Genomic DNA, 25,122 nt, shown 5'->3' with positions numbered 1-25,122 from the left:
CTGCAACCTATGGGTTGTGGTACTCATTGTCAGTAGCTAATGTTAGTATATGACAGACATGAAAGTTGTTAATGATAGATCACTGGTACTTTGGATATAGTTACAGGGGGATGTGAACTAATTTGTACTCCATTCATACACATGGAAACGTGACTGCTTCATCCTTTTCTAATACCAGTGGGGTTGGGGGATGTGAAATGGTATTGTCCATGTCAGTTGAAGTATGTGGTACTTGTGTGAAGAGTAGATCATGGCCTCTGGCTACACAGTGGGTGGAGTAGTTTGTGATGACCATGGAGCCTAGCTGTGTTTGTATTCTGAAGTCGCGGTACAAGTTGCAGATTACTGAAAAGTGAAAAAGCAGTCAGAAGAATACTCAAGGTATATGCCCTATGTTTGTGTATGGTCAATGTACTGGGTCCTCAGTGATGTCATATGCATGTTTCATGGGATATGTGATCATGTAGCTATGTTATGTGTAAGTTAGGAGTTTGTACCTGGTGATATGTAGATCCATACTAGGTGCCCCTACTTTGTAGGTAGGTTACCATGGGCATGTGTTATGTTACTTTTATTTGTGCATTGTGTACCACCATCCCTTCCATTCTGATAATACTCTCTGCCATGCTCCATTTGCAGAATGGAATACTGACCATACTATGGTGTTCGCCTGGATGGCAAACTCCAGACACCTGTCCTGTGACATCTCTGTTGTAATATTTCTCATGCTGTGGGAGGCTCAGTCTGGTGACCATTACATTGGCTGTTCGGGGGACATGACCCCATCACAGATGGCAAGCATGGCATTTGTTGAGGTAATAATAAAGATACATACACAGGAGCTGTGCTCAATTGTGGTTTATTGTGCATATCTTGATGAACAAGGGCAAAATCAAAATGGTAAAATGTGAAAAGGGTTGATGAGTTAGGTCATGGTAGACACCAGTTGGTTGCACAGATCCAGTGTTCTTGTACCAAGGAACATTGAGTGATGTCTTAGGACAGTCTACAGGGTGTATCAGTGGCATGCAAGGCGAGGTTCACTTCCTGGCAATGGGTTTGGTCTTGGCATCAGCTCCAGCTGGATGTCTGGGTGGACATCCACGTTTGTGGGGGGTTCTTCAGCTACAGAGGGAGGGGTACCTGAGGCTTGTGGTTCCCCTGGCAGGACCTCCATTCCACTAACTGCCGTAGATGTAGATGGTCCAGATGTTAGGTTGTTAGTGGAAGGGGCCTGAAGGTGTGTTGAGGAGCCATGCAGGGTAGTGTTGATGTCCCACAGCACCCCTGCAATTGAAGCCATGGTGGCAATATGTGCCTGCCACTGCTGCATGATGTCCTGGTGATATTCCCTCTGCAGCCTTTGATTCTCCCCCAACATGGTTAAAATTTGGCCCATCTTGTTGTGAGAACTGTGGTATGCTCCAAGGACTCAGGAGATGGTTTCCTGGTCAGTGGGCCCACCCTGTGGCCCAGAGCATCCCTCCCATGCACTCTACCCCCAGGTGCCTGTTCCCCTTGCATGGTGTGCCCAATCCCAATGGTACCATGGCCTTCACTGTCTGGGATGTCAAGGTTTGACTCAGGTCCCTGTAAAGTGGGGCACACAATAGATTGAACTGACCTTGGGACACAGGTTGGGGTGCAAATGGTTGCTTGTGATGTGGTTGCACCAGTGGGAGGGGGTGTTGATGGAGGCAGGGTGAATGATCAGGTGTCCCAGATGGTCCAAGTTGTTCGCTGTTGTCCAGACATCCAGGCATGTTTTTTTCACTGGGGTCTTCATCCTGAGGGGGACTAGCAGGACCTGTTATCCTCTCCATGGTGGCAATGGCTGGGTTACCTGTGGAGAAAGTGAGACACAGAGTTCATGTTGGAATGTGTGTTAGATTACCTCTTTAAGAGATGCATGACAGTGGCTCTATATGATTCCCTGCAATTACATTGACAGGTGCTTCACAGCATACCTTTTTTATAAATACTACTCTGTGACTTAGTTTCCATACTGCATGTTGGGGGACGGTGTTTGGTACAGATTGCACTGCAGATGAGTTCTGTTATTGTCTGATAATTTACATGACAGAACACTTCTGTTACCTAGTTATTTGTGAGGCTTGCTAGATGTCACAAAGTATAGCTGTGCAATACACAATTGTGTCCTTGTGGGACCACAGTATGTGGGTATGCAAAGATTACAGGCCTATATCTAGATGTGTTGCATGTGTTTCGTCTCAGCCATCTTACTGTTCTACACAGATGTGTATATTTCTGGCTTTCGATCTTTGATCTGCAGCCATTAGGAATGGTCACTAAGCTGTATGTTGTTTTGTATGCTATTGTGAGTGTGCCATTGCATATCTGTCATTGCCATGTACTGGTCCTCACTAGGTCAATCTAGAAGGTGTAGCTAGTACTTTAGTTATACATGCATTAAATGTCATGTGTTTTATTCACATTCAAGGTGTTTAAACAATACTGTTGGTGCATGCTGGTAGTGGTGGTGATTTGATTTGGCAGTTGTTAACGTGCCATTGCAAAGGGCTGTGGGGCAGTTGGGCTGGGTGGAGTGGTGGCACGTATGAGAGGGGAATTAGGGGAATAGGTGGGAGGTGTTGTGGGTAAATAAGTGAATTAGAGAGTATTTGTGTGGTAAGGAGCCATGGAGGACAATCCTGTGATGTGACTTGAATTTTGTAGGTACTTATCAGACTCCAGTACCCCAGATATTCCAGTCAGGCCCTCTGGATGAGGTATGTCCAAGACCTTCCCTTTCCAAGGTGTGAACTGTGGGGGAGGAGGTGGGGTCCCAACTTCAGTCTTGTGCACAGCGATCTATTGGCATGATGCCTCCACCTCTTCCTGATGTTGTCCCTTGTGCGTAGATGGCTGCCCACTGAGTTGACCATGTCAACTATCCTTTGCCACAACTCCATTTTCCTGGCAATCAATGTTTGTTGGACCTGTGCTCCAAACAGTTGTGGCTCTACCCTGACAATTTCATCCACTATGACCCTCAATTCCTCATCAGTGAATCGTAGGTGTTTTTGTGGGGACATGGTAGTGGTGGTAAAGACAGTCAGGATGTGATTAAAAGGAAGAATGTTGTGAGGATGTGTGGGTGCTGTGATGTGAATGGGTGACGGTTGATGTTATTGTGTGGTTCTGTTATTAGTATGTTGTGTATGTTGTACAAGTGTAGGATGTGTGCTGAGTGTAGTGTGTAGGGGTGCCTATTGTTTGTTTGCTAGATATATTTTTTTTCTGGTGTCTGGCTGTGAGTCCTGTTCTGGATGCAAATGATTGTGGGTTTTGTAGGGGTGTGTAGGTGGGTCGGGTGTGTGGATGTGTGTCAGATGTGCAGTATTCATACTATCCAGTGTGGTGTGGTGCTCTGCCTGAAATTGAGTTTTGACTGCGCCCATTCGCACTGCCAAAAGTTTTCCACCATGGAAGAATCGCTGTGGTGATTTGTGGTTAGTAATTTGGTGGGGGAATTTTTCTCAGCCTGCTGGTGCTGGTGGTGGAACAGCATTTTCCCTGCCCTCCAGTGTCCTGGCAGTCTTGGATTTTTGGTTGACTTTTAGGGGTCTTCACTGTGTGACTCATAATACGACCATCGGATGACCCCCAACATGGCAGTCTTTTGGCAGTCGCCACCCCTTTGGTCTTCCAAATAGACCTCCAAAGTCTTAAGGAGGCCCTAAATGTGTACAGTAGTACTCCCCGTGCTTTTCTGAATTCTGCTTCATTGCATAAATTACCTTTTTCCATATTGCATATTTTATGTGTAGACATGACAATGCTGTAGAATACGTCACTCAGCACAATGACACTTAGAAGACACAATGGGGCATATTTAAGAGCCCCAGTGCCATTATAACACCACATTAGCGTCATTATTGTTAGGCTAATGTGGCGTTAGAAGCCCAAAAATGGTGTGCCATATTTACAAAGTGGTGCAATGCATGTATTGTACCACTTTGTAACCCTCTGCACTACATACTGCCTGTGCCAGACATAATGTATGCAAAGGGGGTGTTCCCTCATTAAGGGGGGCCAAAAAAATGGCGCTAGGAAATCTAACAGATTTCCTTGGATCATTTGTTTAGGCACTTTTAACACCTACTCAGAGCAGGCGTTAAAAAGGGGCATGCCATTGACCAGAATGGCCCCCTATGTACTCTGCAAGAGTAGCGCCAAGATTTTGGTGCTACTCTTGCAGAGTACATCTATAGTGTAAAAAAATTACACTACTGCCCCCTGCCCTGTGCTGTGGTGCACTGTATTTTAAAAATTATGCACCCATGGTGGCGGGAGAGGAGTGGTAAAGAGCGCATGAGAAGTAGTGCTGCACTGTGTGCAGCTCCCTTTTCTTAAACATACTCCAATATGTTTGAGGACACCATGAGGTGCACTTAAAACAAAGGGGGTGATTCTAACCCTGGCGGTCGGTGATAAAGCGGCGGCCAACCCGCCAACAGGCCGGCGGTCCAAAAAATGGAATTCTGACCCTGGCGGGAACCGCCAACACAGCCCGCCACTTTAACACTCCGACCGCCACGGCGGGACAGACAAACAGCGCGGCGGTCACCGCCAACAGGCAGGCGGCAGACAATGTACCGCCCACACTATCACAACTCACCAATCCGCCACCTTTTCCGGGGCGGGAGCACCGCCGATAAAAACACGGCGGAAACAGACTACGAACGGGAAAACGCTCACCTCTATGCACTCCACGAGGAAGGAGGACAGCATGGAACCCGAATTGAACATCCTACCTGCTCTCGTCTACCTGCTCATCTACCACGAGTACGAACGCCGGCGCAGACGACAACGGTGAGTACTGCACCTACGACACAGGGGAGGGGGGAGGAGGAAAGCTTACGGCACACACATATGCGACCCCCACCCCCCCCAAACTATGTATACAACAATGCAGAGCAACAAGTCACAGTGACACCACCCAAACCCCCCGGAAAAATACAAAGACATAATTAAATAGAGAAACAAAATTTATGTAAAAAATAGCCTCTGGTAAGTCAAGGTCAAATAGCAATAAAAATAATACAAAAGAAAATAAATATTTTGTGCAATCGATAAACCGAGGCAATTAGTCCTGCACATGTAAGGAAATGCCAAGTGTCCGTGGGCCAAAGTGTATCAACACAAGGGCAAAGCCCACACAGGAGACCTGAGTCCGTTGGAGAGAACACTGCTGGGGCATCTGATGATAAAACTACAGGCACCTCAGGGGGAAGGGAAGGCGGGGCACTACAGCCACATGAGTCCACAACGCCAGATCCACGAAGGGGCCACCATGCCCACTGTGCCATCCTGGGGAGTGCAAAGCCACAGTCTCTCAATGTCTCTACAGTGGGTGGTTTGCCCACTGTACAATCCTGGGGAGTGCAAAGCCACAGTCTCTCAATGTCTCTACAGTGGGTGGTTTGCCCACTGTACAATCCTGGGGAGTGCAAAGCCACAGTCTCTCAATGTCTCTACAGTGGGTGGGTTGCCCACTGTTACATCCTGGGGAGTGCAAAGCCACAGTCTCTCAATGTCTCTACAGTGGGTGGGTTGCCCACTGTACAATCCTGGGGAGTGCAAAGCCACAGTCCATCAGGTGGATTACAGAGATCACTGGTCATGGAGGAGGCATGGTGGGCACAGTGAACCGTGACCAGTAGCTCGACACAGAACCGGCACTGTCATTGTGCCAGCGGTGCTTGAGACGGCGGGTCCCAGTGGAGCGGTGCTTGAGATGAAGGGCCCAGCGGAGCGGTGCTTGACAGGAAGGGCCCAGCGGAGCGGCGCTTGAGATGAAGGGCCCAGTGGAGCGGTGCAGAGACGGCGGGGCCCAGCGGAGCGGTGCTTGAGATGAAGGGCCCAGCGGAGCGTTGCTTGAGACGGTGGGGCCCAGCGGAGCGGTGCTTGAGATGAAGGGCCCAGCGGAGCAGTGCTTGAGACGGCGGGGCCCAGCGGAGCGGTGCTTGAGATGAAGGGCCCAGCGGAGCGGTGCTTGAGATGAAGGGCCCAGCGGAGCGGTGCAGAGACGGCGGGGCCCAGCGGAGCGGTGCTTGAGGTGAAGGGCCCAGCGGAGCGGTGCTTGACAGGAAGGGCCCAGCGGAGCGGTGCTTGAGATGAAGGGCCCAGCGGAGCGGTGCTTGACAGGAAGGGCCCAGCGGAGCGGTGCTTGAGATGAAGGGCCCAGCGGAGCGGTGCTTGAGACGGCGGGGCCCAGTGGAGCGGTGCTTGAGATGAAGGGCCCAGCGGAGCGGTGCTTGAGACGGCGGGGCCCAGCGGAGCGGTGCTTGAGATGAAGGGCCCAGCGGAGCGGTGCTTGAGATGAAGGGCCCAGCGGAGCGGTGCAGAGACGGCGGGGCCCAGCGGAGCGGTGCTTGAGATGAAGGGCCCAGCAGAGCGGTGCTTGACAGGAAGGGCCCAGCGGAGCGGTGCTTGAGATGAAGGGCCCAGCGGAGCGGTGCTTGACAGGAAGGGCCCAGCAGAGCGGTGCTTGAGATGAAGGGCCCAGCGGAGCGGTGCTTGAGACGGCGGGGCCCAGCGGAGCGGTGCTTGAGATGAAGGGCCCAGCAGAGCGGTGCTTGAGACGGCGGGGCCCAGCGGAGCGGTGCTTGAGATGAAGGGCCCAGCGGAGCGGTGCTTGAGACAGCGGGGCCCAGCGGAGCGGTGCTTGAGATGAAGGGCCCAGCGGAGCGGTGGTTGAGAAGGCGGGGCCCAGCGGAGCGGTGCTTGAGATGAAGGGCCCAGCGGAGCGGTGCTTGACAGGAAGGGCCCAGCGGTGCGGTGCTTGAGATGAAGGGCCCAGCGGAGCGGTGCTTGAGACGGCGGGGCCCAGCGGAGCGGTGCTTGAGATGAAGGGCCCAGCGGAGCAGTGCTTGAGACGCCGGGGCCCAGCGGAGCGGTGCTTGAGATGAAGGGCCCAGCGGAGCGGTGCTTGAGATGAAGGGCCCAGCGGAGCAGTGCTTGAGACGGCGGGGCCCAGCGGAGCGGTGCTTGAGATGAAGGGCCCAGCGGAGCGGTGCTTGAGATGAAGGGCCCAGGGGAGCGGTGCTTGAGATGGCGGGGCCCAGCGGAGCGGTGCTTGAGATGAAGGGCCCAGTGGAGCGGTGCTTGAGACGCACGGCGGGGCCCTGTTCAGCGGTGCTCTTCTTCACGGCGGGGCCCTGTTCAGCGGTTCTCTTCTGCACGGCGGGGCCCTGTTCAGCGGTGCTCTTCTTCACGGCGGGGCCCTGTTCAGCGGTGCTCTTCTGCACGGCGGGGCCCTGTTCAGCAGTGCTCTTCTTCACGGCGGGGCCCTGTTCAGCGGTGCTCTTCTGCACGGCGGGGCCCTGTTCAGCGGTGCTCTTCTGCACGGCAGGGCCCTGTTCAGCGGTGCTCTTCTGCACGGCGGGGCCCTGTTCAGCGGTGCTCTTCTGCACGGCGGGGCCCTGTTCAGCGGTGCTCTTCTTCACGGCGGGGCCCTGTTCAGCGGTGCTCTTCTTCACGGCGGGGCCCTGTTCAGCGGTGCTCTTCTTCACGGCGGGGCCCTGTTCAGCGGTGCTCTTCTGCACGGCGGGGCCCTGTTCAGCAGTGCTCTTCTGCACGGCGGGGCCCTGTTCAGCGGTGCTTGTCCAGTAATTCAAGGGAGCCAGACCTGGCCTGGACTCCCTGCTCACTCGCCCTCCGACCGTGCTGTTGCTGGACCCTTCGGTGACGGAGTCCTGGGCCCTTGGGTGTCCTCCCTTACACCCGGGATTGGGCTTGTGGGGCCCTCCTGCTCCGCGCTCCTGCTGGCTGACTTCTCCGCCCTGCTGCCCTTTCGCTCCTTAGATGAGGCTCTCTGGGCCTTGCCTCCCCTGGATGTTGTGGCAGGTGAAGTGGGCGAACTTTGGTCCTTGGGGGCAGCCGTGTCAGTCTTCTCACGGCGGCCCTTGAGTTTCCGGGTCCTCTTGCCAGGGGGGGGCTGGCTGTCCCCTTGCTGCTGACAGATGTGTCACTGCTGCCAAAGGGTGGACTCCAGAACCCATGCACTACATTCACACCTGTAGCTGGGCTGGTGGTGGCTGAGGTGCTCTTGGGACTCTTAGCAGATGGAGGGGGTGGGTCAGGGGAGGGAAAGAGGTTAAGATTGGGGAGGTAAAGTTTTTTAGGACCAAGGTAAAGGGTGGGAGTAGTAGTGATGGGAGTGGAGGAAGAGGATGTGGTTGTAGGAGAGTCAGGTGTGCTGTGTTTGGGTGCAGGTGATTGTGACGTAGGCTGTCGTGAGGTGGATGGCTGTTGGGTAGGTGGCTGCCTGCGTTTGTGTGTCTTGGAAGAGGGGGTGACAGACACAGTGGGAGAGGACACAGGGGACATGTAAATGGCAGTGGGGGTGGTGACTGCACGTGTTCGGACTGGTGTGGAGGGTGTGCTGGTGATGGAAGCACTGGCTGATGGTGGTGTGCATGCAGGTGTGAGTGTAGACGTCACAGGGAGGGAGGAGGGAGACGAGGAGGAGGGGGACACAGAGGTGGTAGTGACTGTTGGCATGTCTGCATCTGGGTGTTGCTTGGGTGAATGCTTGTGTGATCTGTGGTGCTTGTGTCTGGATGAGCTGCCCTTGGGTGTTGAGGTGTGTGCAGGCTGGTCTGATGGTGTGGATGGGATAGGCTGAGGAACAGGAGACAGTGACAGGGTGGAGGCAGTCAGAAGAGGGAGGCTGGAAACAGGGACAATGGCTGCCGTCAGTGCTGAGGCCAGAGAATTGAACGATCGTTGATGGGCAGCCTGACCCGAATGAATGCCCTCCAGGTAGGCATTGCTCCGATGAACCTCCCTTTCTACCCCCTGGATGGCATTCAAAAGGGTAGTCTGCCCAACAATGATGGTCCTCAGGAGGTCAATGACCTCCTCACTGAGGGCAGCAGGGGTAACAGGGGCAGGGGCTGAGGTGCCTGGGGCGAAGGAGACGCCCGCCTTCTTGGGCGAGCGGGCACGGAGCGTAGGCTGAGGGGCTGCTGGGAGGGCGGGGCTGGTGCGCTGGGTGGCGGCTGTACCTGTAGAGGCGGGGGGCCCGGATGTTGCCGCCACCGCTAGGGAGCTCCCATCCGAGGACGTGTCGGTGTCGCTGGTGTCACCACCGGTCCCCGTTGTGGTGCTCCCCTCGCCCTCCGTATCACTGGTGCCCTCGGTGTCTGTACCACGGCCCACCGGGTCCTTGTGAGTTGCAGCTCCCTCGTGCTCCGATGCCAATTCTCCTCCGCCTGATGATGCTAATGCACACATGCACAAGAAGAGTAAGAAAAAGGGTGGGGGGAGAAAAAAAGAAACAGGTTGAGTGCATGCAATGTCAACATCGTTGGTGGAGAGGACAGACACAGGAGCCTCATGCCCTACGCTGCGCAATCGGGGTATACTACTCAGTACTTGTGTCCAGGCCTACAGGTCTATGGACAACAAATACACACATGGATGATGCAGGACCATGGATAGCTGTACTTGGCACCCAACAGAGGTGGGGGGCGGGGGCACAGGGCCATGCCTAAAGGAGAGGACTACACTACAGAAAGCGCCCTGGCCTAATGTCACCCACAAGCCTCCTCCCCCACCCAGACGCCTCCACTGCACATACAGATAGCAGAATGTGCTGATACTCACCCCCTTGTGTCTGCTGTGATGTCCTCAAGCGCCCATCCAAATCAGGGTAGGCCACCGCCAGGATCCGGGACATCAGGGGGGTCAGGGTACGACTGGCACCCCTCCTAGGTTGGGAGGCCATCCCCAGCAGTGACTCGGCGGTCTTCCTGGTCCCGTGGCGGATGTCCTCCCACCTCTTGCGGCAGTGGGTGCCCCGTCTGATGTGGACCCCCAGGGCCCGGACTTCCTTGGCGATGGCACGCCAAATGTCGACTTTCTGATGGGTGCTGACCTATTTGACATGTACAGGGTGGGAAAAGAAATATCATCATTTATCTGCATGTTAGATGTGATTGCCCCCCCCTCCCCAACTTTGCCATGTGGCACATGCTCTCATCTGTCGTGCGTTGCACTCCTCATTCGCTCCCCACCCCACCATCTTACATCCACCCCACTCAACACAAGCATAGCCCATTCAATGTACACCCAGTGTACTTACCTGTTGGTCTGGAGGACCGTAGAGTAACGCATACTGGGGGAGGACCCCATCCACAAGTTTCTTCAACTCTTCAGACGTGAAGGCAGGGGCCCTTTCCCCAGTCGCAGCAGCCATTGTCTCTTCCAGACCGAGGTCACAGCAGCACTTGCAGTATAGGTCCTCTCCTGTGGATGATCAGGTCTCCAGTGATTAAGCAGATAGAAAATGGCGGTCACGCCCGCGGCGGTGCGTACCGCGGCGGTGCGTACCACGACCGCCGGCACACATCCTCATTGGCTCCTGAAACCCATAGGCTTCAATGTTAACCAATGCGTCTTCGTACAGCGGTCTTCGACCACCTACCGCCACGGTGTGCCACGCCAGCACATTGACCTCACATCCCCTTGTCCCACTTCACAGGTCAGGCAGCCGCCATTTCAAGGGCCCACATGGCTTAATTTCAACTGCGTCACACAGGCCTAGGCCTTGCATTGCCACACATACACGCCTTTCAATACATAGATAACCGTGTGCTATGCAAGCTGTGGTGAACGTACCTGTGATTTGCTTGACTCCATACTCCATGTTGTCCTTCCTAGGCACCGTCCGCTGGGACTTGCGAGGAGAAGGATGAATCCTCGCGTGTACCGACCGCTGGTGGACCTGTCGACAATGGAAGAACGACATATCATACTACGTTACCGACTTGACCGTGCCACTATACATGAACTGTGTGCCCAGCTGGAGCCAGCCCTGATGTCCCCCATCCGCCAACCCACAGGAATTCCCCCTCTAGTGCAGGTTCTGTCAGTCCTCCATTTTTTGGCAAGTGGCTCATTCCAGACAACAGTGGCCATGTCATCTGGCATGTCTCAGCCTATGTTTTCAAAGATTTTGTCCAGAGTGTTGTCTGCCCTGATGAAACACATGCGGAGCTACATTGTTTTCCCTGAGGAGGCTAATTAGCCCACTGTGAAGGGTGATTTCTATGCCCTTGGACATATCCCCAACATCATTGGTGCCATTGATGGGACCCATGTGGCTTTAGTACCCCCAAAAGACGATGAGCAGGTGTACAGAAACAGGAAAAATTACCATTCGATGAATGTCCAGGTGGTCTGTTTGGCTGACCAGTACATCTCCCATGTAAATGCCAAGTACCCGGGGTCAGTGCATGACGCGTATGTTATGCGTAATAGCAGCATCCCTTATGTGATGGAACTGCTACAGAGACAACGTGTGTGGCTAATTGGTGACTCTGGTTACCCCAACCTGCCTTGGCTATTGACCCCAGTGAGGAATCCCCGGACCAGGGCAGAGGAACGTTACAATGAGGCCCATGGTCGAACTAGGAGGATCATAGAAAGAACCTTCGGCCTTCTGAAGGCCAGGTTTAGGTGCCTGCATATGACAGGTGGATCCCTGATGTACTCACCAAAGAAAGTGTGCCAGATCATCGTGGCCTGCTGTATGCTTCACAATCTAGCATTGCGACGGCAGGTGCCTTTCCTGCAGGAGGATGGTCCAGATGGTGGTGTTGTAGCAGCTGTGGATCCTGTGGAGAGTGAAGAGGAGGAAGACGACGGGGACGACACAGACAACAGGGACACAGTTATCCTACAGTATTTTCAGTAGCACACAGGTAAGAATTACCCACGCCATTTAACATTTACTTAAAGCCTCCTGCATTTCTACTTTGTGTATTTCCCCACAGTTCTTTTTAACTGATTTTTGATGTTCCCTTCCCTTTTCAGTGCTGTATGACCCACTGCGTGACTTCTGCTTGGTTAGCCCATGGACTACAGCTTATTGACATCGGTATGTTGTCATCACAAATTGACTGAACATTATTCAACAGTAATGTGTAATACATTTGTAAAAAATACAGGCTGACTCCTGAAAGATTTCAGTGCAATGAGTGATTTATTTATAGTGCTAGATATTGGTACATGATATTAAAACGGTGATGGGTGGGGGTGGAGTAATGTCCATGGCAGAGTCCAGTTCTCAGTCGCACAGGTGCATTGTCCATATGCCTGTGGAAGGTGGAGCAGGGGCAGTTCAAGGTTGGACAGGGTGACAATGGGATGACATCAGGGGGGATTTTATGCTGGCGGCGGTCTTGGCACCCTACTCTGTCTTCCTGTGAGATCTCAGGTTCCGCTTGTGGGGTGGTTGTTCTTCAGCAGGAGGTGGGGTTCTGGTGGCCTGTCGTTGTGGTGGGGCCTCCTGTCCACTAGCGCCGGTGGAGGTGGTAGGCTGTTCCTGGTCCTGGCTAGTGACAGGGGCCCTTTGGGGTGCCACATGGTCCCGCAATGTGTTTTCTATCCGGTTGAGGGCGTGGACTATGGTCCCCATAGCGGTAGCGATGTTCCTGAGTTCATTGCTGAACCCCATGTACCGTTCCTCCTGCTGTGCCTGGATCTCTGTGAACCTGGCCAGTACCGTCGCCATCGTCTCCTGGGAGTGGTGGTATGCTCCCATGATGGTGGTGAGGGCCTCTTGGAGAGTCGGTTCCCTGGGGCTGTCCTCCCCCCCCTGTCGCACTGCAGCCCTCCCATTTGCCCTGTTTCCCCGTGCCTCTGTCCCCTGGACGGTGTGCCCACTACCACTGCCCCCAGGTCCCTGTTGTTGTTGGGGTGCTGGGTCAGCCTGGGTGCCCTGTAGTGGCGGACACACCGCTGATTGACGCGTCCTAGAGACAGAGGCATGGGCCCGCTGGGTGGGGGCTGTGCTGATATTCCCAGAGGGGGTTGGGTCTGCTGTGGCCTGTATCTGTGTGTGGGGAACCGACTGTCCAGAGGTCCCCGATGGTCTGGGCTGGTCATAAGGTTCTAGGTCGACAGAGCTGCTGTCCTCACTGGGGGCCTGTTCTGGGGGTGGGATGGACAAATCTGGACCCTCCGTGACAGTGTGTTGGCGTTCGGGCCCTGCAGGGGTAAAAGAGTATGGTTATTGCTTATGTGTGTGCCATGGCGTGCATTTTGTGAGTGCCCTTGTCCCCCAGTGCTGGCATTCCCTTGTGGGAGGTGTTGTGAGGGTGGTTGGGGGGTGGATGGGTATGTGCAGTGGTCATGCATAGGTGATGGGTGTCTATGGTTTGGGTTGGCATTCAGGGGTTGGTGTTGTTTAGGGTGGGTTGTGCTGGTGAGACATTGGCAGGGAGGATGTGTGCTGGGGGTTGAGATTGGGGGTGAGGGTGGGGGTGTGGTTTGGCATGCTGGGGGGGGGTGAAGTAGTTGAGAATCGACTTACCAGAGTCCATTCCTCCGGCTACTCCAGCGAGGCCATCAGGATGCAGGATGTTTACTACCTCTTGCTCCCATGCTGTGAATTGGGGTGGAGTGGGTGGGGGTCCGCCGCCAGTCTTCTGCACAGCGATGTTGTGCCTTGACACCATCGAGCGCACCTTCCCCCGTAGGTCGTTCCATCGCTTTCGGATGTCTTCCCGATTTCTGGGATGCTGTCCCACAGCGTTGACCCTGTCTACGATCCTTTGCCATAGCTCTGCCTTCCTGGCTATTGTGGTGTGTTGCACCTGTGTGCCGAAGAGCTGGGGCTCTACCCTAATTATTTCCTCCACCATGACCCTGAGATCTTGGTCCGAGAACCTGGGGTGTCTTTGGGGTGCCATGGGGTGGTGTGGATGAGGTGTGGGGTGGTGTTTGTGGTTATGTGTGTGGTGATGTGTGCGTAGATGTGGAGTGGGTGATGATGTTGGGTTCCTGTGTGTGTTGTGCTTTGCGTTCCCTGTGCTCTCTCTCAGTGTATTGCGCCTTCTCTCAGATATTTGTGGTCGTAGGGGTTTGTGGGTGATGTGGGTGTGTGTTTTATATTTAATTGGGTGTGTGGGAGTGTTGTTTGGATGTGTCTCAGGTGAGTGTATTTCAAATTGTCCAATGTGGCTGTGTTTTGTATATGTGTGTGTATTTTGACCGCGGCGGTGTGTACCGCCAATAGAATACCGCGGTTAAAAGACCGCCGCGTGAATTCGTGGGTCAGAATGGCATGGGCGTGTTTGTGTTGGCGTGACGGTGGAGGTTTGGTCATCTCCAGTTTATCGCTGCCCGCTGATGAGGCGGCCTTCCATGGATGTCGGGTTTTTGGCAGTTTGCCAGTTGGAGGTCAGAATGACCGTGGCGGTTTACCGCGGCCGCGGCGGTAGAATGGCGGACTTCTGACGAGCGGTAAGGGCCTTTTACCGCCGAGGTCAGAATGACCCCCAAAGTTCTTTAAAAATCCAACAAACCAACCTAACATTCTCACCATATCTTACCCCACATTACGATAATACAACAGAACTGTATACCATTACAACTGTCATCATAAAATAGCACATACCAAGCATAAGGTCACACAGTACCACTTCAATATTATACTAACGTTTCCTGGAAACATTTGTTCAACAGTCCAAGAATAAGATAACATCAGTGAAGCAATTCACTCAAAGCTGAGAACACACATGCATGCAAAGCTAAACTATCCTCTCTTAACCACACTACCCATACATACAAACAAGATTTTTAGAAGGATGCAAAAAGGTTAATTCGGATTTCGTAGCAAATTCCATGGTATTACCAATTACCCACAATCCAAAACATTCCCCACCTTTCACCCGATGAAACAACACTCACTTGACTTATGCACTTTGTTAGAAATGGGGGTCTCTGGTTGGCAGTCAATTTGCACTCTGTCCAAGCAGGGACCCTCACTCTAGTCAGGGTAATGGAGATACACACTTAGATAACCGCTGCTCACCTCCTTAGTAGCTTAGCACAAGCAGTCAGGCTTATCTCAAAGGCAATGTGTAAAGGATTTGTACCACAAAACACAACAACACAGTGAAAATACTGCAAAACGGACAGCACACACAATATTTATCTAAATCAAACAAGACCAAAACAAAAAAAATCCAACATACACAAGTCGAGTTATGAATTTTCAAAGTAAAAAGAGTCTTACTCCATAGAAAACAATGGAAGTGTTGTTTTTACACAAAGTTCCTGGTTTGCATAAAAAATGAAGCCGCATGGGTGAGCGTGCTTCGGAAAAGTCATCAAGTCAGCGATGCGTCAATTCCTTACTCGCAAGTGAAGCCGTGGGTCATTTCTTCTTCGGTCGGGTAGGCAATGCATCGTTTTTCTCTCTCACAAGAGAGCGATGTGTCGATTTCTGTATGGGGCACCTCGGATCCGCTCAGGTTCACAATGATTTTGATAACCAGCGATGATATGTGTAAAATCCGGTTGCAAGGTGACGGAAAAACAGTGCTGCGAAAGGATGTGTCATTTTTACCACCGCTTTGCAGGTGGTGCGTCAAAACTTTCCACGCACGGTGTGCTGTGCGTGGATTCCAATCCTTTTTCTACCAGCTTCACCTTTCAAGGTCCCAGGGACTGGATAGGGCACCACTTAGCATGGCAGGAGTCTCAGCAGAGTCTAGGTGCTGGCAAAGGAAGTCTTTGAAGGCCCTGAGACTTCAAAAAAGGAGGCAAATTCAATCCTAGCCCTCGGAGGCACTTCACAAGCAGGAATATACCACAAAGCCCAGTCTTTGTCCTCTTTCAAGCCCAAGCAGCAACTGCAGGCCAACCCAGCAAATCCCAGTCACAGGCAAAGGGGCAGTATTCCTCCTCTAGTTCTTCTCCTTGGCAGATGTTCCTCTTGGTTTCAGACGTAATCCGAAAATCTGGGGTTTTGGGTCCAATACCTATACCCTTTCTGCCTTTGAAGTAGGTAAAATTCAAAGGAAAGACTGTTGTTCACAAGATCCTGCCTTGCCCAGGCCTGACCCTAGACACACACCAGGGAAGTGAAGACTGTATTGTGTAAGGGCAGGCATAGTCCATTCAGATGTAAATGACCACTCCTCCCTCCACTCTAGCCCAGATGGCCCATCAGGTTACGCAGGCTGCTTCCTTTGGATCACTGTCTAGTGGATATTCACAAACAGCCCAACTCTCAGTCTGACCCAGACAGGGAATACACACGCAGGCAGAGTCACAGAATGGTTTAGGCAAAAAAATGCCCGCTTTCTAAAAGTGTAATTTTCAAACTGACAATTTAGAAACCAACTTCACCAAAAGATATATTTTTAAAGTGTGAGTTCAGAGACCCCCAGTCTCCAAATCTCTATCTGCTCCCAAATGGAAACTGCACTTAAAGGAAATTTGAAGGCAGCCCCCGTGTTAAGCCATCAGAGAGATTGGCCTTGCAACAGTGAAAAACAAATTTGGCAGTATTTCACTACTAGGACAGATAGAACACACCAGTACATGTCCCACTTTTAACATACAATGCATCCTGCCCATGGGGCTACCCAGGACCTACCTTAGGTGTGCCTTACATGTATAAAAAAGTAAGGTTTCAGTCTGGCAAGTAGGTACACTTGCCTGGTCGAAATGGCAGGTTAAAACTGCACACAGAGACACTGCAGTGGCAGGTCTGAGCCATGTTTACATATGAGTGGCACAACCAGTGCTGCAGGCCCACTAGTAGCATTTAATTTACAGGCCATGGGCACCTCTAGTGCTCTTTACTAGGGACTTACTAGTAAATCAAATATGCTAATCATGGACAAGCCAATTACACATACAATTTACACAGGGAGCACTTGCACTTTAGCACTGACCAGCAGTGGTAAAGTGCCCAGAATATCAAAAACAAGAAAAACAGAGTCCAGCACACAGTCAAAACATGGGAAGCATAGGCAAAAAAGACATGGGAGACAGCACCAAGGATGCCAGGTCTAACACACTTGGTGTGGCACTGTACACACAATTTCTGAGCCGAGGTATTTGCTCTTCACTTGACAATGACTAGCAGGTAAGTGCTGCAGTCTCCTAAAATGGCTCTAATAGGATGCACAATTCAGGTACAATGTGATGTCTGCTGTTTTGTGTCTCTTGCTATGCAAGTGTATGGGGCAAAGACAGGGCACCGGACATGATATACTGAAACAAAGAATTGGAACTCTACTTCTCTACAATTGTCCAGGCTAGCGTTCCGAGCAACTTTTTAGGCTAACTTCGATCCTATTTGCTGAACGCTACTGTAGACATAAAGTAATAAGGGCGGGTGTGCTTACTGTGTAGTCACGGATCCAAAAACAAACACCTAGGACTCGTAATTATGAGATAACTGTTAAAGGGGCTAAATTGGACGTGACTTCCCACCCAACTTCTACCACCCTGTTCCACCTCAGTTTGAAAAAAGTACATTATGTATTCCTTTAGACACGGGGCTGTCATGAGGGGATAGATCTTGTTTCCATATTTCTTTGCTAGGAAGTGTGTCAATGTGGGATGCTACTGCAAAGCGACCTATTCTGTCATATAATGGTTTGAACCATAGGTTTGTGATTTGTAAGGTTTTTGTTTTTATTTTTTGGTGTTTCCTTTTTGGAAAGCTTATAAATTAAATAACAACACACTTTCCTTTTTCACAGTCATTGACATTATTACATACACCAGCTTATGTCGAAAGGCACAAGGCTTTTCCTAACGAATACCAAAGAGTACCCTCTATTGTGATTACCTGCAATGCATAGATCCACGTACCAAGACGCTTCCAGCCTGCTAACCTCTTGATAGCAACCCCACAGACTTGGCTGCTCTCTGCTGATGACGGGCTAAACCTAGAAACACGTGTCCAGAGATACACAGCACTTGCTGCACCTACTTAGGTGAAAGACTTTTGATCACTTTTTCAACACAAAACGAAGTAACTGCATTTACCATGATGCATTGGGGCTAACTTTTTGCTGGAGTGTGAGGCAGTGTGCTCCCTTTTTTCTTTTTGTCCAATGACTGCTCCCTTGAGCTAACGAGCTGACGAGCTCTGGTGAGGCACCTGTGCGCCAGTGAGTGGTACATAAACCTGAGAAGACTTTTGGCGGCATTTCAAGCAACCCCACAGACTTGGCTGCTCTCTGCTGATGACGGGCTAAACCTAGAAACACGTGTCCAGAGATACACAGCACTTGCTGCACCTACTTAGGTGAAAGACTTTTGATCACTTTTTCAACACAAAACGAAGTAACTGCATTTACCATGATGCATTGGGGCTAACTTTTTGCTGGAGTGTGAGGCAGTGTGCTCCCTTTTTTCTTTTTGTCCAATGACTGCTCCCTTGAGCTAACGAGCTGACGAGCTCTGGTGAGGCACCTGTGCGCCAGTGAGTGGTACATAAACCTGAGAAGACTTTTGGCGGCATTTCAAGCAACCCCACAGACTTGGCTGCTCTCTGCTGATGACGGGCTAAACCTAGAAACACGTGTCCAGAGATACACAGCACTTGCTGCACCTACTTAGGTGAAAGACTTTTGATCACTTTTTCAACACAAAACGAAGTAACTGCATTTACCATGATGCATTGGGGCTAACTTTTTGCTGGAGTGTGAGGCAGTGTGCTCCCTTTTTCCTTTTTGTCCAATGACTGCTCCCTTGAGCTAACGAGCTGACGAGCTCTGGTGAGGCACCTGTGCGCCAGTGAGTGGTACATAAACCTGAGAAGACTTTTGGCGGCATTTCAAGCAACCCCACAGACTTGGCTGCTCTCTGCTGATGACGGGCTAAACCTAGAAACACGTGTCCAGAGATACACAGCACTTGCTGCACCTACTTAGGTGAAAGACTTTTGATCACTTTTTCAACACAAAACGAAGTAACTGCATTTACCATGATGCATTGGGGCTAACTTTTTGCTGGAGTGTGAGGCAGTGTGCTCCCTTTTTTCTTTTTGTCCAATGACTGCTCCCTTGAGCTAACGAGCTGACGAGCTCTGGTGAGGCACCTGTGCGCCAGTGAGTGGTACATAAACCTGAGAAGACTTTTGGCGGCATTTCAAGCAACCCCACAGACTTGGCTGCTCTCTGCTGATGACGGGCTAAACCTAGAAACACGTGTCCAGAGATACACAGCACTTGCTGCACCTACTTAGGTGAAAGACTTTTGATCACTTTTTCAACACAAAACGAAGTAACTGCATTTACCATGATGCATTGGGGCTAACTTTTTGCTGGAGTGTGAGGCAGTGTGCTCCCTTTTTTCTTTTTGTCCAATGACTGCTCCCTTGAGCTAACGAGCTGACGAGCTCTGGTGAGGCACCTGTGCGCCAGTGAGTGGTACATAAACCTGAGAAGACTTTTGGCGGCATTTCAAGCAACCCCACAGACTTGGCTGCTCTCTGCTGATGACGGGCTAAACCTAGAAACACGTGTCCAGAGATACACAGCACTTGCTGCACCTACTTAGGTGAAAGACTTTTGATCACTTTTTCAACACAAAATGAAGTAACTGCATTTACCATGATGCATTGGGGCTAACTTTTTGCTGGAGTGTGAGGCAGTGTGCTCCCTTTTTTCTTTTTGTCCAATGACTGCTCCCTTGAGCTAACGAGCTGACGAGCTCTGGTGAGGCACCTGTGCGCCAGTGAGTGGTACATAAACCTGAGAAGACTTTTGGCGGCATTTCAAGCAACCCCACAGACTTGGCTGCTCTCTGCTGATGACGGGCTAAACCTAGAAACACGTGTCCAGAGATACACAGCACTTGCTGCACCTACTTAGGTGAAAGACTTTTGATCACTTTTTCAACACAAAACGAAGTAACTGCATTTACCATGATGCATTGGGGCTAACTTTTTGCTGGAGTGTGAGGCAGTGTGCTCCCTTTTTTCTTTTTGTCCAATGACTGCTCCCTTGAGCTAACGAGCTGACGAGCTCTGGTGAGGCACCTGTGCGCCAGTGAGTGGTACATAAACCTGAGAAGACTTTTGGCGGCATTTCAAGCAACCCCACAGACTTGGCTGCTCTCTGCTGATGACGGGCTAAACCTAGAAACACGTGTCCAGAGATACACAGCACTTGCTGCACCTACTTAGGTGAAAGACTTTTGATCACTTTTTCAACACAAAACAAAGTAACTGCATTTACCATGATGCATTGGGGCTAACTTTTTGCTGGAGTGTGAGGCAGTGTGCTCCCTTTTTTCTTTTTGTCCAATGACTGCTCCCTTGAGCTAACGAGCTGACGAGCTCTGGTGAGGCACCTGTGCGCCAGTGAGTGGTACATAAACCTGAGAAGACTTTTGGCGGCATTTCAAGCAACCCCACAGACTTGGCTGCTCTCTGCTGATGACGGGCTAAACCTAGAAACACGTGTCCAGAGATACACAGCACTTGCTGCACCTACTTAGGTGAAAGACTTTTGATCACTTTTTCAACACAAAACGAAGTAACTGCATGTACCATGATGCATTGGGGCTAACTTTTTGCTGGAGTGTGAGGCAGTGTGCTCCCTTTTTTCTTTTTGTCCAATGACTGCTCCCTTGAGCTAACGAGCTGACGAGCTCTGGTGAGGCACCTGTGCGCCAGTGAGTGGTACATAAACCTGAGAAGACTTTTGGCGGCATTTCAAGCAACCCCACAGACTTGGCTGCTCTCTGCTGATGACGGGCTAAACCTAGAAACACGTGTCCAGAGATACACAGCACTTGCTGCACCTACTTAGGTGAAAGACTTTTGATCACTTTTTCAACACAAAACGAAGTAACTGCATTTACCATGATGCATTGGGGCTAACTTTTTGCTGGAGTGTGAGGCAGTGTGCTCCCTTTTTTCTTTTTGTCCAATGACTGCTCCCTTGAGCTAACGAGCTGACGAGCTCTGGTGAGGCACCTGTGCGCCAGTGAGTGGTACATAAACCTGAGAAGACTTTTGGCGGCATTTCAAGCAACCCCACAGACTTGGCTGCTCTCTGCTGATGACGGGCTAAACCTAGAAACACGTGTCCAGAGATACACAGCACTTGCTGCACCTACTTAGGTGAAAGACTTTTGATCACTTTTTCAACACAAAACGAAGTAACTGCATTTACCATGATGCATTGGGGCTAACTTTTTGCTGGAGTGTGAGGCAGTGTGCTCCCTTTTTTCTTTTTGTCCAATGACTGCTCCCTTGAGCTAACGAGCTGACGAGCTCTGGTGAGGCACCTGTGCGCCAGTGAGTGGTACATAAACCTGAGAAGACTTTTGGCAGCATTTCAAGCAACCCCACAGACTTGGCTGCTCTCTGCTGATGACGGGCTAAACCTAGAAACACGTGTCCAGAGATACACAGCACTTGCTGCACCTACTTAGGTGAAAGACTTTTGATCACTTTTTCAACACAAAACGAAGTAACTGCATTTACCATGATGCATTGGGGCTAACTTTTTGCTGGAGTGTGAGGCAGTGTGCTCCCTTTTTTCTTTTTGTCCAATGACTGCTCCCTTGAGCTAACGAGCTGACGAGCTCTGGTGAGGCACCTGTGCGCCAGTGAGTGGTACATAAACCTGAGAAGACTTTTGGCGGCATTTCAAGCAACCCCACAGACTTGGCTGCTCTCTGCTGATGACGGGCTAAACCTAGAAACACGTGTCCAGAGATACACAGCACTTGCTGCACCTACTTAGGTGAAAGACTTTTGATCACTTTTTCAACACAAAACGAAGTAACTGCATTTACCATGATGCATTGGGGCTAACTTTTTGCTGGAGTGTGAGGCAGTGTGCTCCCTTTTTTCTTTTTGTCCAATGACTGCTCCCTTGAGCTAACGAGCTGACGAGCTCTGGTGAGGCACCTGTGCGCCAGTGAGTGGTACATAAACCTGAGAAGACTTTTGGCGGCATTTCAAGCAACCCCACAGACTTGGCTGCTCTCTGCTGATGACGGGCTAAACCTAGAAACACGTGTCCAGAGATACACAGCACTTGCTGCACCTACTTAGGTGAAAGACTTTTGATCACTTTTTCAACACAAAACGAAGTAACTGCATTTACCATGATGCATTGGGGCTAACTTTTTGCTGGAGTGTGAGGCAGTGTGCTCCCTTTTTTCTTTTTGTCCAATGACTGCTCCCTTGAGCTAACGAGCTGACGAGCTCTGGTGAGGCACCTGTGCGCCAGTGAGTGGTACATAAACCTGAGAAGACTTTTGGCGGCATTTCAAGCAACCCCACAGACTTGGCTGCTCTCTGCTGATGACGGGCTAAACCTAGAAACACGTGTCCAGAGATACACAGCACTTGCTGCACCTACTTAGGTGAAAGACTTTTGATCACTTTTTCAACACAAAACGAAGTAACTGCATTTACCATGATGCATTGGGGCTAACTTTTTGCTGGAGTGTGAGGCAGTGTGCTCCCTTTTTTCTTTTTGTCCAATGACTGCTCCCTTGAGCTAATGAGCTGACGAGCTCTGGTGAGGCACCTGTGCGCCAGTGAGTGGTACATAAACCTGAGAAGACTTTTGGCGGCATTTCAAGCAACCCCACAGACTTGGCTGCTCTCTGCTGATGACGGGCTAAACCTAGAAACACGTGTCCAGAGATACACAGCACTTGCTGCACCTACTTAGGTGAAAGACTTTTGATCACTTTTTCAACACAAAACGAAGTAACTGCATTTACCATGATGCATTGGGGCTAACTTTTTGCTGGAGTGTGAGGCAGTGTGCTCCCTTTTTTCTTTTTAACCTCTTGATACATGATGATCAGACTGTAAAGTGAGGCCAGCCAGTGAAAACAGCTTCAACCCGTGGCTTAACACCATGTAGAAGCCAGTTAATTGCCAAATGTGCTGTAAAAAGTGGTTATCATGATATAACTCATGGACCATAAAGAAAAAGTAGTCAAGAAGCCGTGAGGAAAACCTCCTATGTTTTCAGTAGTTGGTCGGTGTGTTTGAGGAGGGCTAAACACTGAAAAAGGCATGACGTATGCATGCCTTTCAAGTGAATTTTAAAAGGCAAGCCTGCAAAACTAATGAAACTTATGGGTGTGCAGTGGGCATGGGTTAAAGCCCACAGAGAGCTTGCAGCAGGCTACAGCGCTTGCGCGCTCGATCCTGAAAAGGGACATGAATCAGACCTACAGTTAGGCATACAGGAGCACCTTGTGCAGAGCATGGTTGTGTACAAAGCATGGCTTCTGTGCCTTACCTACATGCACAAAGGGCATACTGGGAGGCAGCACATACATACAAGCCACACATTTATATTAGACAAAGGGTAAAGATGACAAGCCCGTATGAGCCTTTTATGGCACCCTTCATCAAAAACATAAAAGGGCCAAAAGACACAACTGCATTTAGCTTGAAAAGGGCATGACCTTCTCCCATGCTTTTTTGTGTAGAACTCTGAATTTGACACGAGGTACAGGACTGTGTAATTGATGATTTCACCTGTTATGATCTGTGTGATGTCATCAGTGATGTTGCTGACTATCATTTCTCTTTTCATCTGTCATTTGGGAGGTCATGAGCAGTGCATGGTAATGGCAGGAGGTAAGGTTGTGAGGCTATCTTAATTGCCAAAGTATAGTTGCCATCTTAACACTGTGTGTTTTTTTCAAACAATTCAAATGTTGAATACCTCACGACTTCCAACAGAACTGTTCCTTTACATTGACTAAGGTTTTGTTGAGTACATTTTAAGACCTGTAAACCGATATACTTGTTACAGGAGACTCCTGACCAAGCCTTCAGACCAGTAACTCTTTCTGCAGTACGGACAGCATATGGCCTGTTACATGTCCTGAGGGCCTTTGGAACGTGAGTACTGCGTTTCTTTGCCCCATAGTACCCACAGGACGTTGTCAGTGCTTGTGCCATTGACCACTGGACATGCCCCTGGCCATCTTTGTGCCTATACACTCAGTCTGCAGCATTCATTCTACATGTTTGCTCAGGGGACACTAAGGGCCAGATGTACGAACCGTTTTGCATGGTGCAAACTGCGAAAATCGCAGTTTGCGCCATGCAAAACGGCCATCGCGATGCACATTCCCATTTTGCGAGTCGGTACTGACTCACAAAATGGGAATGCGACTCGCAAATAGGAAGGGATGTTCCCTTCCTATTTGCGACTCGCACCACGATGCAGAATTGCTTTGTGACCGTGAAAGCAGTCGCAAAGCAATTCGCAGTTAGCACCCACTTGAAGTGGGTGCTAACTCATTCGCAAAAGGGAAGGGGTCCCCATGGTTTCATTTTTTCTTTTATAATGCAACTCGTTTTCCGGTAAGGAAAACGGGCTTCATTACAAAAAAAAAAAAATAACTGCTTTATTGAAAAAGCAGTCACAGACATGAAGGTCTGCTGTCTCTAGCAGGCCACCATGCCTGTGAGTGCAGGGAATAGTAAGGGGGTCGCAAATTGCGACCCACCTCATTAATATTCGCACCAACTCGCAATTTCTGATTCGCAAATTCATATATTGCTACATCTGGCCCTAAGTGGCATATTTACAAGCCCCTTGTGCCTCTTAGTGACGCCATAGTGTCATTTTTTTAACTCTCTTGTGGTGCTAAACAGGCCAGCACACTGCATCATATTTAGAAAGTGGCACAATGCGAGCATTGTACAACTTTGTAAACCCTTGCACAACATTATACCTGTACCAGGTATAATGTATGCAAGGGTGGAGTTCCCCACAAAATGGTGTAGTGAAATTTATAAGATTTCACTGAGCCATTCTAGAGTCATATTTAATGCCTGCATAGGGCAGGCATTAAAGTGACACTAGGCTATTTCTTATAGGTCTCCCCTTAGCTTTGCTAGACTAGCATCAACATTGTTGGTGCTAGACAAGCAAAGCACCACAAACCATCAAAAATGTTGAAGCTATTGGACTAACGTGCGCCATGGTGCTCTGTATTGTAAATACAGGGCAACCATGGTGTTGTCAGGGGGTGCAGGGCGACACAAGAAAACTGGTGCATCGGAGCTGATGCGCCAGTTCCTTGTAAATATATCCCCCAGTATGGAGGTCAGCCTTAAGACATGTTCCTAAATCATATTGCTCAATCCCCTCTTTGTGATGTAATGAGTACTTGCTATCCGATATATTACACTCTCTTAATACGAGTATGAATAATTACTTGCCAGTCTTGTCACATAACTGTTTACATCCTCAGTGCTTGGTTTATGCTAATTCTTCTAGTAGTAATTGCTGCTTTAGCATATTTGTAGGTCATGCTAATCTGCTGAACTTG

The sequence above is a fragment of the Pleurodeles waltl genome, chromosome 4_1, assembly GCF_031143425.1.
Source record: "Pleurodeles waltl isolate 20211129_DDA chromosome 4_1, aPleWal1.hap1.20221129, whole genome shotgun sequence".
NCBI classification, from domain to species: Eukaryota; Metazoa; Chordata; class Amphibia; order Caudata; family Salamandridae; genus Pleurodeles; species Pleurodeles waltl.
Note: the sequence above shows the minus strand (reverse complement) of the source record.